The sequence below is a fragment of the Onychomys torridus genome, chromosome 14 (assembly GCF_903995425.1).
Source record: "Onychomys torridus chromosome 14, mOncTor1.1, whole genome shotgun sequence".
Taxonomy (NCBI): Eukaryota; Metazoa; Chordata; class Mammalia; order Rodentia; family Cricetidae; genus Onychomys; species Onychomys torridus.
Window position 1 is genome coordinate 49,962,432 of NC_050456.1, and position 16,219 is coordinate 49,978,650.

Below are 16,219 nucleotides of genomic sequence, written 5' to 3' on the forward strand. Positions count from 1 at the left end.
TCATAAACAGTTTTGTGAAGACTTGAGGAATACTTGGGGGTGGCATGCAGCCTTATCTGTTGAGCTCAGAGCACTGAGTCATGGCTGTGTGTTGAGGAGACTAGAAGCCACTCAGTATGTCCTACTGAGGCTACGAGCATCTGCTCACTGTGGCTGGAAGTCCATTACTTACTGGCTCACTCAGACAGAATAGGAAGGGAAACAATCCACTTCCCCCTAGCTGCTAAAATCCTGTGGGATGTGGCTAGTAATGCTGGGATGTGGACTTCCATTGGCGCAGCGCCTTAAAGGCATCAAGGTCCCCACCTTCCACATTGGCTGTTCTTTCTCCAGTGGTTCTCATTTCTGAAAGCATCACCCCCACCTGCCCAGTTATGACAGGTGTTCGTCTGCCAGTACACCTTTCCCTCTGCTCTGTGTCCAGTCCTGCACTAAATTCTAGTAGCTCTCTTTCCAGTCTTAACCACCACCATCATGGTCCAAGTCACCATTGTTCCTTATGCGATGGTCCAGGCAACAGTGACCTTCTAACTAAAAGCCTCGCTCCAACTCTTACCAGAGAATAAATCTCAATTCTGCTTTCCTCATTCAGTCATAGTAATATTGGGATTCTGGAATAAGAACCAAGGACCCCACACTTGCTAGACCAGTTACCCTATCACTGAAAAATATTTCCAGTCAACCATAGTAGTAAACAAACAACAACCCCCCACATACATAAAACTACAGATTTAAGCATATCACCACCACCCCCAGTTGAAGCTCTTTTATAGTTATTTTTTTCTTGCTCTTGGTATAAATCCTTGATTCCTACCATGATCAGCAATGAAACCTCTTAGGAGTTACCTCCTCCATTATCTTCTCCCTCTTCCACACTCTCATCTTAACTCAACAATGCCCTTTCCTCATTTCACCCTGATTATACAAGCTTGTATCTACCTCAGGACCTTTGCATGTGCCATCATTCATGCTTGAAATGAGAGTTTCTTCTTTGTACCTTCCAATCATGACAATGCTTTGTATCAACTAGGTGTCACTTTCTCAAACAAACAAAAATTTCCTCTGACTGCTAAAAACTCAGTTTTCTCTACTGTGTCCTCTCACTGGCTTCTTTCCCTCTATGACATTCAAAATACTTCGAAATTGTATGTTTATTTTCCAGTATTAGATGATTAATGTCTTATCCATTAAGCTGTGATGACATAAGAACAAGGTCTGGGTCTCCCCTGTTTACTGTGGAATCCTGAGTAGGTGTTAGCAGTGTTCGGGGAAATGAGTGCTTTTGAAACAGATAAATGTAGCCGCCAAAAAAGCTTCCAGAGAGATCAGTCAGCCTTCTTCAAAAACTGTTTTATGATCTAAATTATAGCTAATTGCTTTGGAAATATATGAAGCTCTCATAGACAAATCATAACTTGATTTTAGAGGTTGTGCAGGCTCCCTTTAAATTCCTAAAACTCACAGACAGAAATTCCCTCTTGGACAAGGATATCCAAAGGATATCTAGGACAAAGGTCTTCCTTCCAAAGAGCTATAGATTAACTCCCCTTCATATTGCCCAGAACAGCAGCCAAGCACTGGGGCCCACACTAGTTCAAGAACTGATCATCATCCTAACAGTGGCTTGGGGCCTCTGTCCTTGACCTCACTTGGAGGATAAGGAGTCATGAAATGACTATGGAGGATCACAGTGCTTGAAGATATTCAGCATCACACCCAAAGCTTGAAAATGCTCTCTGAGCTGTGATGTCCACAGAGATTCTCCATTCACAGGTCTGACACTCATTACCCCTTGAGAAATGCAGACAAAGGAGGATTTGCCTTCTGGTCTCTACTTTCAAAACTTCTGACTTGGTGGATTCTCATAAGCCCCATGCAGGAGGAGATGGAGGTAGGCACAGCTGAAGCAGCTTTCTAATCAGGAGCCCACAGGGTGACAGTAGGTAGCATCCCCAAGTGGGTAGGCGTCTATAGGTGAGAAAGGACATGGGGTCATCATGGAGGTAGTTGTCCTGATCAGCAGGGCAAGGACTCACTCTTATTCTACACATCAGAGACTTAAGAGAGCCAGGCTCTTAGTTACCCCTGTAGACGTACTGTGGTGCCAGGTTGTCATGGGGAATGCGCTGTCGTGGGGCCAGAATCAGAGGCTGGTTTCCTGAAAAACAAGCAAGGCTAAGGCAAGAGTACAAGGAAAAGTCAGAAAGGGGCCTGGCTAGTAAGCACCTGCACCAGTGTCCAGGGGTGAAGAAAGAAGCTGGGTGCCTACTTTCTCTTTCTGCACTCCACCCCCTCAGGAAACAGATTCTGGCTGCAGTATCATCAGACTGTAAGGGATCAGAGCCACTGACCAAGCCGATTGTTGTTGTTGTTGTTGTTGTTTTAATGCTATTGTTCCAGGCCCAAACACAAACTGAGGCAGATTCTAATCTTTTAGGGTGTCTCCTTACCCTTGTAAAGACATAGATTCAGGAATACGGCTCAATTTGAAAAAAAAAAAAGATATTCACAGTAATTGCTATGTATAAGCATTCACTACACGCAATCATACTACTTGTAATTTTTATAACAGCCTTATGTAGTTAGTAAGATTTTTATTTCTACTTTTACATTTTGGAGAAAATGTCTTATTTAAATCGTTTACTCAAAGTGTAAGGCAAAAAAAAAAAAAATCATTCATAGAGCCAAAATACACAGGGAAATGGCATTCAAGGCATGGTGTTAGCCACTCAGTGTTACCAACACGTCCCATTTTGTTGTAGGATATGAATGACCCCAGTCATCTTCTAGTCTGATGTGGACTCGAGAGCAATGTGTCTGTGAAGTTGTTCCCACAAAGGAGACACTAGCCACTTGACAGAGCTTCAGAGTCCCCAGGCTCAGGACTACCCAGGCTGTCATCACCCACCTGAATATTCTCCTCATCATTCAGCCTGACACATGTGGACACATGTGGACAAATGCCTGTGACTTGCCAGGACATGCCAGTGGGTAACATGAAAAATGAGACACAGTGTTTGCCCGCAAAGGTACACTTGAGTAGGAGTGGAAAGAGACACAAAAATAGACAGTTTTCCTACAAAGTGTGGGGGCAAGGGCAGAATGCTGTGGATACTCGAGGAGGGTGCTGAGCCAGCTTGGAATTCAGGGAGGCGGTTCTGAAGCAGATGACCCCTGAAATAGGTCTTCAAGCATGAGTGAGCTTTAAAAACGAAAAAAAGGAAGAAAGCAGGAAGGGCATTCCAGTTAAAGAGAAAAGCCCAGGCAAAGACATGGAGACTTGGGAAAGGCTGCTGTGTGCCTTGGATTACACTGTGGGAAAGAGAAGCCAGAAGAGGCTGGATGGCAGAAGAATGCTCATTCACCACATGTATTCTCTGGCAGGCTGAGAAGATGGGATTTTTACCCTAAGACGAGGAAAACCAATGATGGGTTCTAAATAGGAGAATAACACAGTCTGTTTATAGTTCAGAAAAAAAACAAAACAAAACCATCTCACCAAAGGCCTAGGATGGCTCTAAGGAAGAAGAGACTGGAATAGGAAGATTCGTTCAAAATAGATTTGGGAACAGAGCAAATGCAGATAAAAAGGAACTATGGTCCATTCCACACAGAGTGACCCTCTGCTCCCATCCTGCTCCTTCAGCAGAACACATGTCCTGGCTCAGCTCATGACCTCCTGTCTCCTTCCTGGCTTACTTTCCTAATGTGTCCCCCCACCCCCCAGGGCCTTCTGCAAGGTGTCTGTGTCCTCGGCAGTAGCTCCCGACATCTTTTAATATTGCTGGCAAATTTAATTAAAATCACTGTTCCTCTGCTCATCCAGATCATTAATAAAACAATGCCACCAGACCAGACTGAGCAATTCTCCCTCCTGCTACGCCCTCCACTTTCTCCAATGGGGACAGAGCTTAGGGCCTGTCACCAGCCTCAGTAGAGTCATTCTGTACTGCTTCTAAATCTGGGCCCCCGCACAGGTGTCACAGCCAATTTACATTAAAGTTATAGATGCAGGCCCGGCTGCACTTGCTCTGATATGTCATCTGGATGCAAGCACACAGCAGAGCTTCCTGTGTTCTCTGTACCCACCTCAGGGGATGTTTGTGTAAAGTCCATGCAGGTGCCCAACTCCCTACTCTGTCTAAGAGGTATGGCAGATAGATGTGTCTTCGGATGCTCAGGTAGCCTGGTTAACACAATTAGAACCCAGATCCATGAAGGAAAACATGATTACACATAATGCTTTTCCTGCATTATTTCTTGTCTTCCCAGGGAAGGAGGCATGGTGAGATCCATTCTGCAGATGGCACATTAGAGCTCAGAAAGGCTAAGTCATTTGGCCAACATCACAGTCACTAAGGAGAAAAGTAGACATCTGAATGGTAGAAGTCTGTTTCAAGAACACATGATGTTGGGTCCCAGGTTTGGGGATCCTTTTTTGAGCAAGAGTCCAGAGAGAATGAAGTGAATCTTTCTGGATGCAGAGTTCCCCACACCCCTGAGGGCCTACATACTCCAGTGCTTGACACAATAGTAAGCCTTAAATTTGAAAACAGAAAGCAAGATTGATTTGTTGAGTATCAGTGAGTGGGAGACCCTGGAAAGTCCATGATACTCTTGGGGCAATACCTGCACTTCTGATTGGGGTACAGCCATGAATGAGTTATAACTCTTATCCAGCCTTATAGAGTTTATTTTCTGATGAAGGATGGAGAAGAGCAAGGAAAGATAAGAATTAAATATAACCACCCCCTGGGACATCGTTAATACCCTTTTCTTGCTCTGCTCTAAGGTGGTGATGCCGAGAGTGGCTGAAGTATGGTAGAGCTTTCAAATTATGTGGACAATCTCACAGTAACATGTTGCACAGTCCTCCCTTCTCCAATCTCATACAAATGTCATCTTGTGCCTTCTCTTAACCCTCTCATGCTTTAATGGCACCTGAACCAGAAGTGCAGTGTCTGACCCTGAACAGATACAGAACAGTTGCTTACAAAATGGACTCAATCCAAGAGGCTTTTGGTAAATTCAGAATGAAAACTCCTTGACCTTGTCTCAGCCTTTTCTTCCTACCACCCTCCCTTGGCTTATTCTTTATCCTCTGAGTTCTCCTTGGGTGTCTAAATTCCAAGCCTGGCTCTCCCACTGCTCTGGGCTGATCTAACTTAAATATGTGCTTTTCTGATGATCTAAGTATCTTTGAGTTGAATAACTGTAAACCCAACCTGAGCTTTATGGATGATGCTTCTCAGGGATTTCAATCGTTAAGGGTTTTCCTAGTCCAGGAGGACTTCCACTGGACCAGAAGTTGACCTACAAGTGATTACAGTAAAGCCTTGCTATGTAGTGGGCTAGCATCTCACCTTCATGGACTTCCATTTTCTTTCGTGCATTGCCGAGGATAGCATTCTTCATCTACATAAGGACATTTGTCCCTTTGTTGCTCTCTCTAAACTTTTACTGAGGATACATAAAAATAGAGTTCTCTTATCTTCACAGGAAAGTGATGCTGCTCATCTGTTTTCAGTGAAATATATTTCTAGTTATTTTTTCTTTTGATTATGACAGCATGGGTCATATCTAGTTTCTGTGGTCTTTTTGTTCATTCATTCATTCACTCTCAAACTTGTGCTTGTGTGAAGCTTAGAACATGAGTGACACAGGTTGACTTACTGTGGGAGGTTACTCTAAACCTTTGTTCTAAACTTATTTTTCCTCACAAACTGAAAAAAAGACAGTTCTAAGAGGGGTTAGGGATTTTTTATCATCTTTCTGTATCCCCAGTGCCTAAATTAATGTCTAACATATAGTAGATAGTTAGTATAGATTTATTGAATGGCTATGCAAAAAAAAAAAAAAAAGTTAGTAAGAACCATATCCGCTGATTTCTCCAATCCTTGGCAATGTTCAACTGGAGGCTGGAGAACCATCTGTTGGGGATGCTGTGAGCAAAGATTTTCAAACTTGAGTAATATGAACGAAAATATAATCCTTTTTGAGAAGCACACACTGCATTGGAGAAAAGTGACAGAAAACTGAGTAATTAGGACAAAACAAGTATTATATTTGGAAGCACATACCCTGATGTGCCAAGAAAGTTTGAAGAAGAAAGGGTTAGAATGGCATGGGATCACTGGACCAGTTCCATGACCCAGCTGACATTATATCTACGACCTGAAAAATGAATAGGAGATAAGTAGGTGAAAGTTACTGTACTGCCAACAAAGGCAACGGGAAGCCCATTCTAGAAGGAATGTGTGGAAGTGAGCAGTATGCATTTAGAGAAAAGCAGACAATGTGCTGTGGAAGAGGGCGTCTGCGGACAGCTGTGGAATTAGGTGAGGAATCTCTACAAGGCCTTGAATGCCTAGCCAAAGAATTTGGGTGTCACCTTGGAAAATATGAGGAACAATATAAGTTGAACATTTTTAAGCAGAGGAGAGATAGGATTAAGGTTTTCTTTTGGACAAACAGTCTTTGTGATAGCATTACAAAAACTCCATGGATGAACAAAAGCAGGGTCTACTGGAGGCTGAGGCCAGTTCCAACTTTCTCAGCACTAGGGGGAAGGAGGAGGAGCAACTAATGCTAAGGAAGCTGTGTATTTCCGAGCTACCTCAGGTAGACTCAGTCCAAGTTGGAGAACAATGACAACAAGGTAATAGAAAAAAACCAGGAATGAAGAGTCACAGCAAGCTCATCATATCAGCATCTTCTTTAGCACACTGGTCCTCCAACGAATGCTCCTTCTGCTTTACAGATCCAGGCTCAAAGCAATGGAAGCTGGAGGAATCAGCACAAAGGCATCTACCTACAAAGGCATCTGCCTACATGGCTCAGGACTTTATGGAACACTGGACAAAGAAGACCAGCAAGAGTTCTAGACCTTCCAGGAAGAGAGCATAAAGTCCTTGGAATTCAACCAAGGTACTAGTGTGCTCCTCAGTTTCATAGAGATGAAGGCTTTTGTTGATTCAGTAGCCCAGATGTGATAGGCTTTGGAGACACACTGATGGAGCCTGCCTGTCCACACCCCCAATGAGCATACAGAACTGTACACAAGATCAGTATCTAAATTCAAGCAAAAGATGCAGGAACTTAAAAATACTGGCTGAGAACTTTAGAGAAGGTGTGGAGTTAGACACCTCTTGTCTGTAAAAAATAAGAGTGTAGCTCACATAGAAGAAACAGAATCCATTGAATGCATCACTCTTAGGAAATAGTGCTGGGGGATTTTATTTTATTTTATTTTATTTTATTTTATTTTATTTTATTTTATTTTTAAAAGACACAAAGTGTTAAGATTAACTCAAACCCAAGTTTGAGTACAAGAGAGCATTATTCTGTTCCTTGATTCTGTGGTGGTGGTGGTGGTGGTGGTGGTGGTGATGGTGATGATGGTGGTGGTGGTGGTAGTGGTGGTGGTGGTGGTGGTAGTGGTAGTGGTGGGTAATTGTGGTAGTGGTGGTGGTGGTTGTGTCTGCTAAGTACTTGTGTGCCCATAAAACTTGTAGGTTCTTTGAAGATCATGTTGCCTGCATATAACTCAGATTCTTTGAGTGCAAATATGTGTCACACTCTGGTCTAACTTCTATCCGCTTAGAATTAAATATCTTGTCTTGCCTACTATTACATCTACCAATCTTGCCCCAACTCTTATAGTCTGCTCCCCACAAAACTTTTTTTCTGAGACAGGACCTCACTGTGTAGCCCATACTGACTTCCTATCCTCCTTCAGTCTCCTGGGTGCTGGGATTACAAGCTAGTGCTACCAAAACCAACCAGAGATTTTTGAAAAATACCCACTATAGATATCATGCCATTCTTTGCATCTCAGCTATTCTTGATGCTCCTTTCCTCTTCTAACTACTAATTGGCTGATTTTACCTCCTGTTGATATGCTTTCCAGTCCACTAAGATAAAGTTAGCTAATGTTTCTAACTATAGGTCTATCTCACAGTCTTTACATTTAATGGCCTTTGATCCAGATATCCACATATGTGCCTTTTTCATTCCATTCTGATCTCAAATACTACCTTCCTCCCCTTTCATCTGATCTGAAGGTGGCCCTTCTCCAGGACTCTCTGCCACATCATTTCTCATATCTCTCAGAGCACATGTCACTTGTTTAACACATTGTTGATTTTGTCTATTTGTTTGTTAACTCATCAAGAGATAAAAATTGTAATCTGGACAAGAGATGTGCCTTTTCTGTTTACCATGGTGCTTCAGACTAGAGTCTGGCATAAGGAGGACTCAATACATATTTACTGAATGAATGAATGAATGAATGATGGCTGTCGGATTAAGTGACTTGGAAACCATGTAATGTTGAGAGGAGACTTCAAGCTTCTGGAGGACCCTTGGGAAGAAAAGTCAATAGTTATAGATAAAGCCCTCAGAAAACACCAAGTTTTGCTCTTTCAGAAGAACCAAAAGAACCATGTGCTAGAGCGTCATCTAAAGACCCAATCAGGCCAGGTCCTCCACTCATCTTGAGCACTCTTGCCTGCATCTGCTTCTTATTCCAGAGAATGTGAGAGTGACAACCAATACTTACTCCACATCATTCAGTTAGCAAAGGTTTAACTCGTCGATGTGCCAAGTGTTTACCAAGGCCTTCTTACTTGCATGATCTCCTTTTACTTTTCCTGTGGGAGTGATCACACAGATGAAGAATCCAGTGTTCAGTCAACTGTCAAGACGTCTATACCGATAAGTATGGAGCCAAGAGAAAATCTTCCTATGCTGACTACAAAAGTCTCCTTCCATCCGACCTGAAGGAGTATGAGGAAGGGCCAAGAAAAAGCAATCCCTGAACTGAAAGGACATTGGGGCAGTAGACAAAGGTGTGGGAAACAGCAAAGCCTAGAACAGATGTTGGTCTTCTTCCTGCCCCCTGATGTTCCACAGAGACCACCTCCAGATTCTACTGTTGACATTACTCATGGTGAGACTGCTGACATCCTCCTGACTTGTGGCTGAGGGGAGCTGGGAATCACTGTCCTTTACACGGGTTTTCTGTAGACCTCCTCCTATGGTTTGCTTCATTCATCTTAAGTTTTAAAATGTTGAAACATGGAATTCAATCACATCATTGCCTAAAGGAAAAACAAATGGAGTCTGGCTAGCAGTCAGGGTCGTCTCTCTGAGATGTGGCTGGGGGCTTCTTTCAAACATTTAACTCCAGTGGTGTGTGCCTCCCCTTCACAATTGTCTTTGAAGCTCTTCTCTCTCTCTCTCTCTCTCTCTCTCTCTCTCTCTCTCTCTCTCTCTCTCTCTCTCCTTCAGATTCCCTTCAATTTCCCTCTCCCTTTGGTTCCTTCTGAGGAGCAAAAAGGCACAGGCACAAGGTAGTTCTTCCTGCATGGCTAGGGAGGGAGTATGGTGTGGGTGGAACTTTTGGAAGGCCCTTGGGCACAGTGTTTATATTGGATTCTTAATGATTTCGTTTTTAACCTATTTTTCCTAGGGAAAAGAAGTGCTGAGGTTGAAATCATATAGTTAGAGCCTTTGGGGGCCTAGACCACTGCCAGTTGTTCTGAGAAAGCCCTTGAGTATTGCAGTCCAAGGCTACTAGGGACTGCACACTGATGAAGGTTAACTAAGGATCATTGAGTATATCCAGTTCCTGAAACTGTGGGATATCCTGTTGCAGACAATGCACAAGTGGCTGGAAATAAGTCAGAGGCACGGAGAGCTAGAGGCACATGCCCCAGGAACATGCTGGAGAAATAGCACAAGTCACCAGGGAAGACTGCCAAGGAACGATGGGGGAAGGGGGAAGTAGGAAGGGGGCAGATTCTTTGGGCAGAAATGGATGAGGGACCAGAGGAGAGCTCCACCCACCAGAAGCCTAGCAAGGGAAGTTCTAAGAAGCTAATGGTCAGCATTATCTGATGGAGGTGAGGGTGGAGTGAGAGAGTGTTCCCCAGTCTGGAGAGTGAGAGGTCTTAGGGTAGAAGGTGGAGAAAAGTGGGAAAATGATGCAATGGAGGGATGAGGAAATAGAATAATGATCACTGTACAATTTCAATACTTTAATAACAGTAAGATGAGGAGAGGGTGGTGGGGAGGGGGAAGTGGGCAAGCGACACTCTTTTTAGAGTAGGATTAGAGACAGGATTCTGTGTTAAAGGAGCCAGAGACTCCAGATAAGAGAAGGAGTCCAGTTTAGGAAGAGAGTGGCTGCTATTCAGGGAAGGAGAGGGTCTTGAGAGTAGTGAGGGGTTGGGGGAGGAGCCAAGTAGAGCAGATAGGATTCAAAGGAGGGATGTTGACTGCACCACCCAGTCTCATCTCCGTTCCACTGACATCGAGGCCCTCTCCTCTCAAAGGACTTAAACAGTACCACTTGGAAGCCAGGGTGGGACTAGCACCCAGTCCCCATGCGACCCAGTACTCTTGCACAACCAAGACAGCCTTATTTGTCAAGCCAAGTATCAGGGCAGTTCACGCTCCTTGGTCTGTCCCATGCTCTGTCCAGACGAAACAAAGCAGTTTTGTTAGTAGTTGAGACTTTGTATACATTATCCAAGTATCCAGGACCCTGCAATTAAGTTTATCAACTCTCCATACAGTTCTTTAAAGAAGTCTATCTTCACACACATACGAGTTTTCCAATCTAAAAGCCCACGGTCTCTATAGATTTAATATAAATGTAAATCCTTCTCATCTTCCTGTGCTCCTTGGGGGGGGGGGCTTTCATATACTCAAATACCTCTCCACCCCTCATCTTTCAGAGTTTGTCTTGCTTTGTAGCTCAGAGTACCAGGAAAGGTGCCTTATACATCCTGGAACCACTTCTCCTTCCTCCTAAGGCTTCTTTCCCCACGGCTGCATTTAGAATTTCTATTCAAGATATATATGAACAATCAAACATAAGTTAGCCCCATTAAAGGAAATTAGTGGACCTTCCTTGAGAGAACATTCTAGGGCTAGAGGAATAGCTCAGCATTTAAAGGCTAAGCTCACAACCAAAACTATAAGAACATTCTAGTTCATGCACAGAAACAGACAGAGGACTCCCTCTCTCCATGAGGACCCTTGGAGATCGACAGAAACTCCCCACTGACCCTACATCTCAGCTTCAGCCAGTTGTATAAAATGCCGATCTGCTCCTTCACTTCTGGTGTTAAAGACTTCTGATGCCTCACTGGAAAGTTCCATGCAATTCCTTAGCATGGAGCAAAGCCCTTCATGGTTTGACCCTACAGCTTTTCCAGCCACATCCCCCTGCATCTCCGTGTCCGGCGTTTGGAAAAACCCCTTTCCACTTTAGGAATTTTGGACGCTAATCTTTTCACACAACACTGTCCTCCATTCCCCGCTGTCCCCTCACTGCTTTCACCAAAGCTACCTGAACCCATCCTTCTTTTCTGAGCTCAGCTGTCCTAAGAGTCAGCCTTCAGGCCCTGAGAAGAGGTGACTGTTTCGTTTACTCCCAGAGATATGCCACTGCCCTTCATGTGGCAGAGACCACTCTATATAGTAATTGCCTGTTCACTGGTTGGTTGTCCCTGCTAGAATGTGTGTTTATGAGGAAAGGGACCATTCGGTTTTGCATGCCTCTGTTACCTAGCTTATTATTGCTGAATGCTTGTTCAATAAATGTCTCCCCGAAATAACAAGTGAAGAAATATTTGAGAAAATATTTGACCCTCTAGGCAAAGCAACTAGTCTCGAGTAAAGGGAATCACTCCACCCCACTTATCCAATTTAGGAGTGTGAGGAGAAATGAAGGTAGCATATCTCTCAAATCCTGACTGTGGGCAACAGCTGGACCATGCAGGGTGGGATACAATGCCACATTGTTGCTTAAGGACAGCACCTATCACTGTGACTAGAGATTATTAAAAAAAAAAACAAAAACAAAAACCTGCTTTGCACAGGAATAGAAGAGGGCTGGGGCAAGGCAATCAGAGTGCCAGCTCATGGAACGATCCACAGTAAGGGGATTTTATTTTTATAGTACTACAGATTAAATGAACAGCCTAGTCAAATGCTTTGCTGTTGAGTTACAACCTTGTCTTATGTTCCCCGTGCCCACACCAATCTTTTTTGTTAATGATGGGATCTCACTAAATTGCCCAGGCTGGCCTTGAATTTGCAATCCTCCTGCTGAGGTTACAGACCTATGCTGCCAGGCCTGGCTTGATTTTACAAGCAAAGCAAACAACAGCAAACAGAGTTGGTTTGGAAACTTCTCTCCCTTCTGTGACCAGGAATAGAAGACACCCAGGGAGGGGAAGATGTACCATATCCCTCTGATTCCATTAGTTTAACCAAACAGTTACTAAGTGCCTGCTGTATGCCAGACACAGGGACAGGCCCTGGGGATACAGTGTGGACAAACTGCCAGCTCTCCTTCCTCTCTTTGAGGAGCTCAATGTCCAGAGCTGCCCCCAGCATCACTCAGTCACTTCAGTAAAATTGAGTAGCATCTTAGATAAGTGATAGGTTCAGATTATGGATTTACAGAATAAGGAAATCTAGCCTAGTCAGAAGGAAGGGAAAACTTTCTCCAGTAAGTGTTGAAAAGCAATAAGCATTCCATGTAGAGGGATCTGCACCGTGGCCTTCTGGTCTTCATCAAGTTAAGAAGGAACCTCTACAATCAATTCCTAGTTATGCAGGCTCTGTGGAGGCTCCTTAAACACACACACACACACACACACACACACACACACACACACACACACACACACACTTCATTTATTTAAAGAAAGAGACATGCGTGAAGGACTGTTTAATGAGAATGTAGTTGCAGTGATGACCCAAGTGACCAGTCCCCATCCAGTCGCCAAAATCTCTGGCGGTCAACCGTCATCTTTTCCAACACTACAAGCCTGAGTTTAGGGGCAGATTCCTCTCAAAGCTGGATGAGCCAGCCAGAGGCTGGGAAGGGAAGGTAGAGGAGAAGAGCCAGTGGGAGATCATTCGCCCATACACAGTGAACTGATGCCCCTATTTCAGGAAGAGCATGGCGCAGCAGCTATATTTGAAAACCGAGGTAAACAAGAGCTTAGCTCAATTGGACAGGGCACAACAGCTGTGGAAGATTAATCACAGGAACGCTTCCCTTTTGGTAACCCACCAGAAGACCGGATGTGTTCCTATCAGGTACCCACAATCCTCCCCCTTTGGGGGTTTCTTGACCACCCAGGAGCTGGGCACCTGGCGCCCAGCTGAAGCCTGTGTTTCTGATAAATTGCACCCAATTTCCATCCTTCTGCCTGGGAAACCTTAGCACCAAACGTTCAGAGGTTTGTTTTTTATTTGCCAAAAGAGAAAGAGAAATAAAGAGGGAGCGAAGGATGGAGGCAGGCAGTGAGTGAGGAAATTTACAGCGCTGCATTAAAGGCGTTTGCTCTATTTAGCCCCCCCACCCACACACACACACTCCATGGTTAAAAATAAAACACAAAGAATAAAAAGGAAAAACTGCCTCCTCCCCCGAAACCCCTCTAGCAAATCATTTTCTTCCCCTGCCCCAGTGGCTCAGGTTCTCAGGGCAGGTCACTCAAGGCCTGCAGGGCTAGCCTTTAAATGAGGGCGTGTGTGTGTGTGTGTGTGTGTGTGTGTGTGTGTGTGTGTGTGTGTGAGAGAGAGAGAGAGAGAGAGAGAGAGAGAGAGAGAGAGAGGGAGAGAGGGAGAGAGAGTGTTGAGGAAAAGGGGGGCTTAGTTATATACTTCCACTTCTCTCCACGGCCTGGGATCTCCCAGACCACCGGGACTGAAATCTCTGGATTTAAATCTCGCCTTCTACTTGGCCCAGGAGCCTGTGGGGAGGATGAGGGAGGGGAAGAGGTGCTGGGGCTGTGATTGCAGGCCTGCGGCAATGGAGTCCCAAGGTTGGTGTGCTGGTGTACCATATGTGTGTGTGTGTGTGTGTGTGTGTGTGTGTGTGTGTGTGTGTGTGTACCCAGGCCCGTGCTGAGCGAATAAACGCGGTCCCCCTCCTAACCCCAGAACCGGTGGACACTCAGCCCTAAGAGCTCAACACGCCCTGGCACTGGCGAGACACACATGTACACACACACACACACACACACACACACACACACACACATCTGGCATGCAGATTCCCCCCATTGAGATGCCCCCTCCACTAAGTCAGCAAACGCACGACAGGACTGTACACACGCTTCCAGTGCCAGGGCTCACAGGCATCTCTCGTGGCAACCCCAGCACCCTCGCCTAGACACTCTGCCAGATCTCCCCCCCCTCCCCAACACCGCATACACAACGTACACTTTCCCGGGCACCCTCCCCCACTTCTTCTGGCACTAAACCCACAGGGAGGCAGTGCATGCGAATGATCTTGAGAAATAACTTAACATGATCCTTCTCCACCAGGGACCCTCTTGGGGGGCGGCATCTTAAACCCTGAATCTTGATGTCCCCAGCCTCTGACGCCCACCGGGGGGTGGGGGTGGGTTGAGGGCTCATCTCATTACTCACCGATTGCCCTCAGCCTCCAGAGCCCGTTGGGCAAGTGAGGCGGGCTATGAAGGTGCGCGATGCCCGCGCCGCCCGGGCTCCTCACCGGCCGCAGCGGCTCATCGCCCCCGCGGGCTGCGGGCCGGCTGCAGCGGCGTCCAGGGCATGACAGTCCGCCGCCGCGGCCGCCCGCCGGAGCTCGTGGGCTGGCAGCTGTCAGGGGGCTGCGGGGCAGCGCATCTGGAGCTCGAACGCTGGCGGCCAGGGCTCAGGGCACCGAGTGCGGACCCTCGGCGCCTAGCCAGGGAACAGGGATGGCCCGAGTGGCCCGGGCAAGGCCGGGAGTCCCGGCCGCTTTCGCCTAGGGATCCCTGCGGGAGGGGCGGGACAGAGAGCAGCGCGGCGTGCCCTGGCGGCTCCGAGGGACCCCGGAGGGGGCTAGCTGCCGAGTCGCCCGGGCTTTCCCGGGGCTGGGAGCGCGCGGCTCAGCCTCGCCTGCCGTCACCACGGGAGACGTCTCGGCCTCGCAGCGTGCAGAGGGGACGAGCGTATGGGGCCGGTTTCTGGGCGAGCCTAGAGCTTTTGCCCATTAAGCCTCCGCAAGAAGCCAAATCAAAAAGCCAATCTCCAAGCCTCCAAACCCGACGTCACCCTATCAGCTGGGAGACAGCCACACCGAATGACAAGCCGCGCATATTTAGCCTCGCGCACGGAGGGGAGACTTGTACAACGCTTCGTGGCGGGTCAGGGACATTGGGCCCGATCCTCGCACGCAGGGAGTCCCGGAAGATCTAAGGTGGACACAAGCCCTACCCGGAGGCCACCCACCCAATCGTTGAGCCCTGGAGCTTGGAGCTTTGCGACAGGCAGCAGCTGTGAGAAGGCGACGCGTCCTGACCTGGATTCCCCAGAGTTGGAAGCTAGCAGGCGGGAGCTCAGCACCAGCTTTCCCCTTGTCCCCAGGAGACGCCGCCCGCAATTCCGAAATTAAGTCCCCTCCAAACACATCTGTGGTTTTTAAATATAGCAGGAGACGATTACCCAGGCAGGGTCCACCCAGGCCTAGGGGAGGACTCAAGGGGATGGAGGTTGGCTGGGGGAGGGGGGCGCGGCGCTCCTTTTTTTTTTCTCCTCCCGTTTGCCGTTTACCCCCACCCCACCCCTTCTTGGTGCAGAACTCAGCCTGTCATTTTCTCATCCGAAGTCAAACAACAGCTTTGTAAGAGACGCTTTGGTGAGCGCTGCTATGTAGGCTGTGTGTGTGTGTGTGTGTGTGTGTGTGTGTGTGTGTGTGTGTGTGTGTGTTTTAAGGCTAAAAATAAAGGAGGCTGCCTCTCAAATTGCTGCTTACTCTGGGCCTGGAGGATGGAGCAAAGGTGGTTCTTTGATGCAGCAAACAGAACTAGGGTTTGGGGCTTGGCTCGAGAGCAGTGTACACACACAGCCTTAAATCAGATGCCTGTAATTTCGGCTCTATTTGTCAGGCGTGGTCCTGGTGGCAGGAGGAGACAGACACGCCTAAGGATGGGACTGCGTCGTCCTCAGTTGATCAGTGTCATTAGGCAGCTGTGAAGTGAGAATAGTGGCTGGCTCTTGCCCCTTTGTATAGATACCAGTGGAGATAGGACAGAAACTGTTCTCGACGCTTCTGCTGCCTGAAGCCAAGTGTAAGGGGAATCACAGAGCGTCATAACACCAAGCATCAGCGTCTCCTAAGCAGGGCCAGGGTTAGTGCCAGTGAATCAGATTGCTTTATTTGCTGTCATCCTCACAGGAG

The 16,219-nt window shown here is 46.7% G+C and overlaps 1 protein-coding gene across 6 annotated transcripts in view; it reads right to left on the reverse strand.

The window, feature by feature from the left end:
• The window catches only part of Slc8a3 (solute carrier family 8 member A3), a 137,342-nt gene extending 121,865 nt beyond the window's left edge, over positions 1–15,477 (reverse strand). For 2 of the 6 annotated variants that reach the window (XM_036205601.1, XM_036205596.1), the window contains exon 1: positions 14,464–15,274. The gene's annotated coding sequence lies outside the window, so the exon portion shown is untranslated. Of the gene's footprint in view, positions 1–2,083; positions 2,120–14,463; positions 15,276–15,340 lie in introns of those variants that run through there. The other 4 variants (XM_036205598.1, XM_036205600.1, XM_036205599.1 and 1 more) reach the window with 4 other exon arrangements.
• Positions 15,478–16,219: the final 742 nt, after the last annotated feature.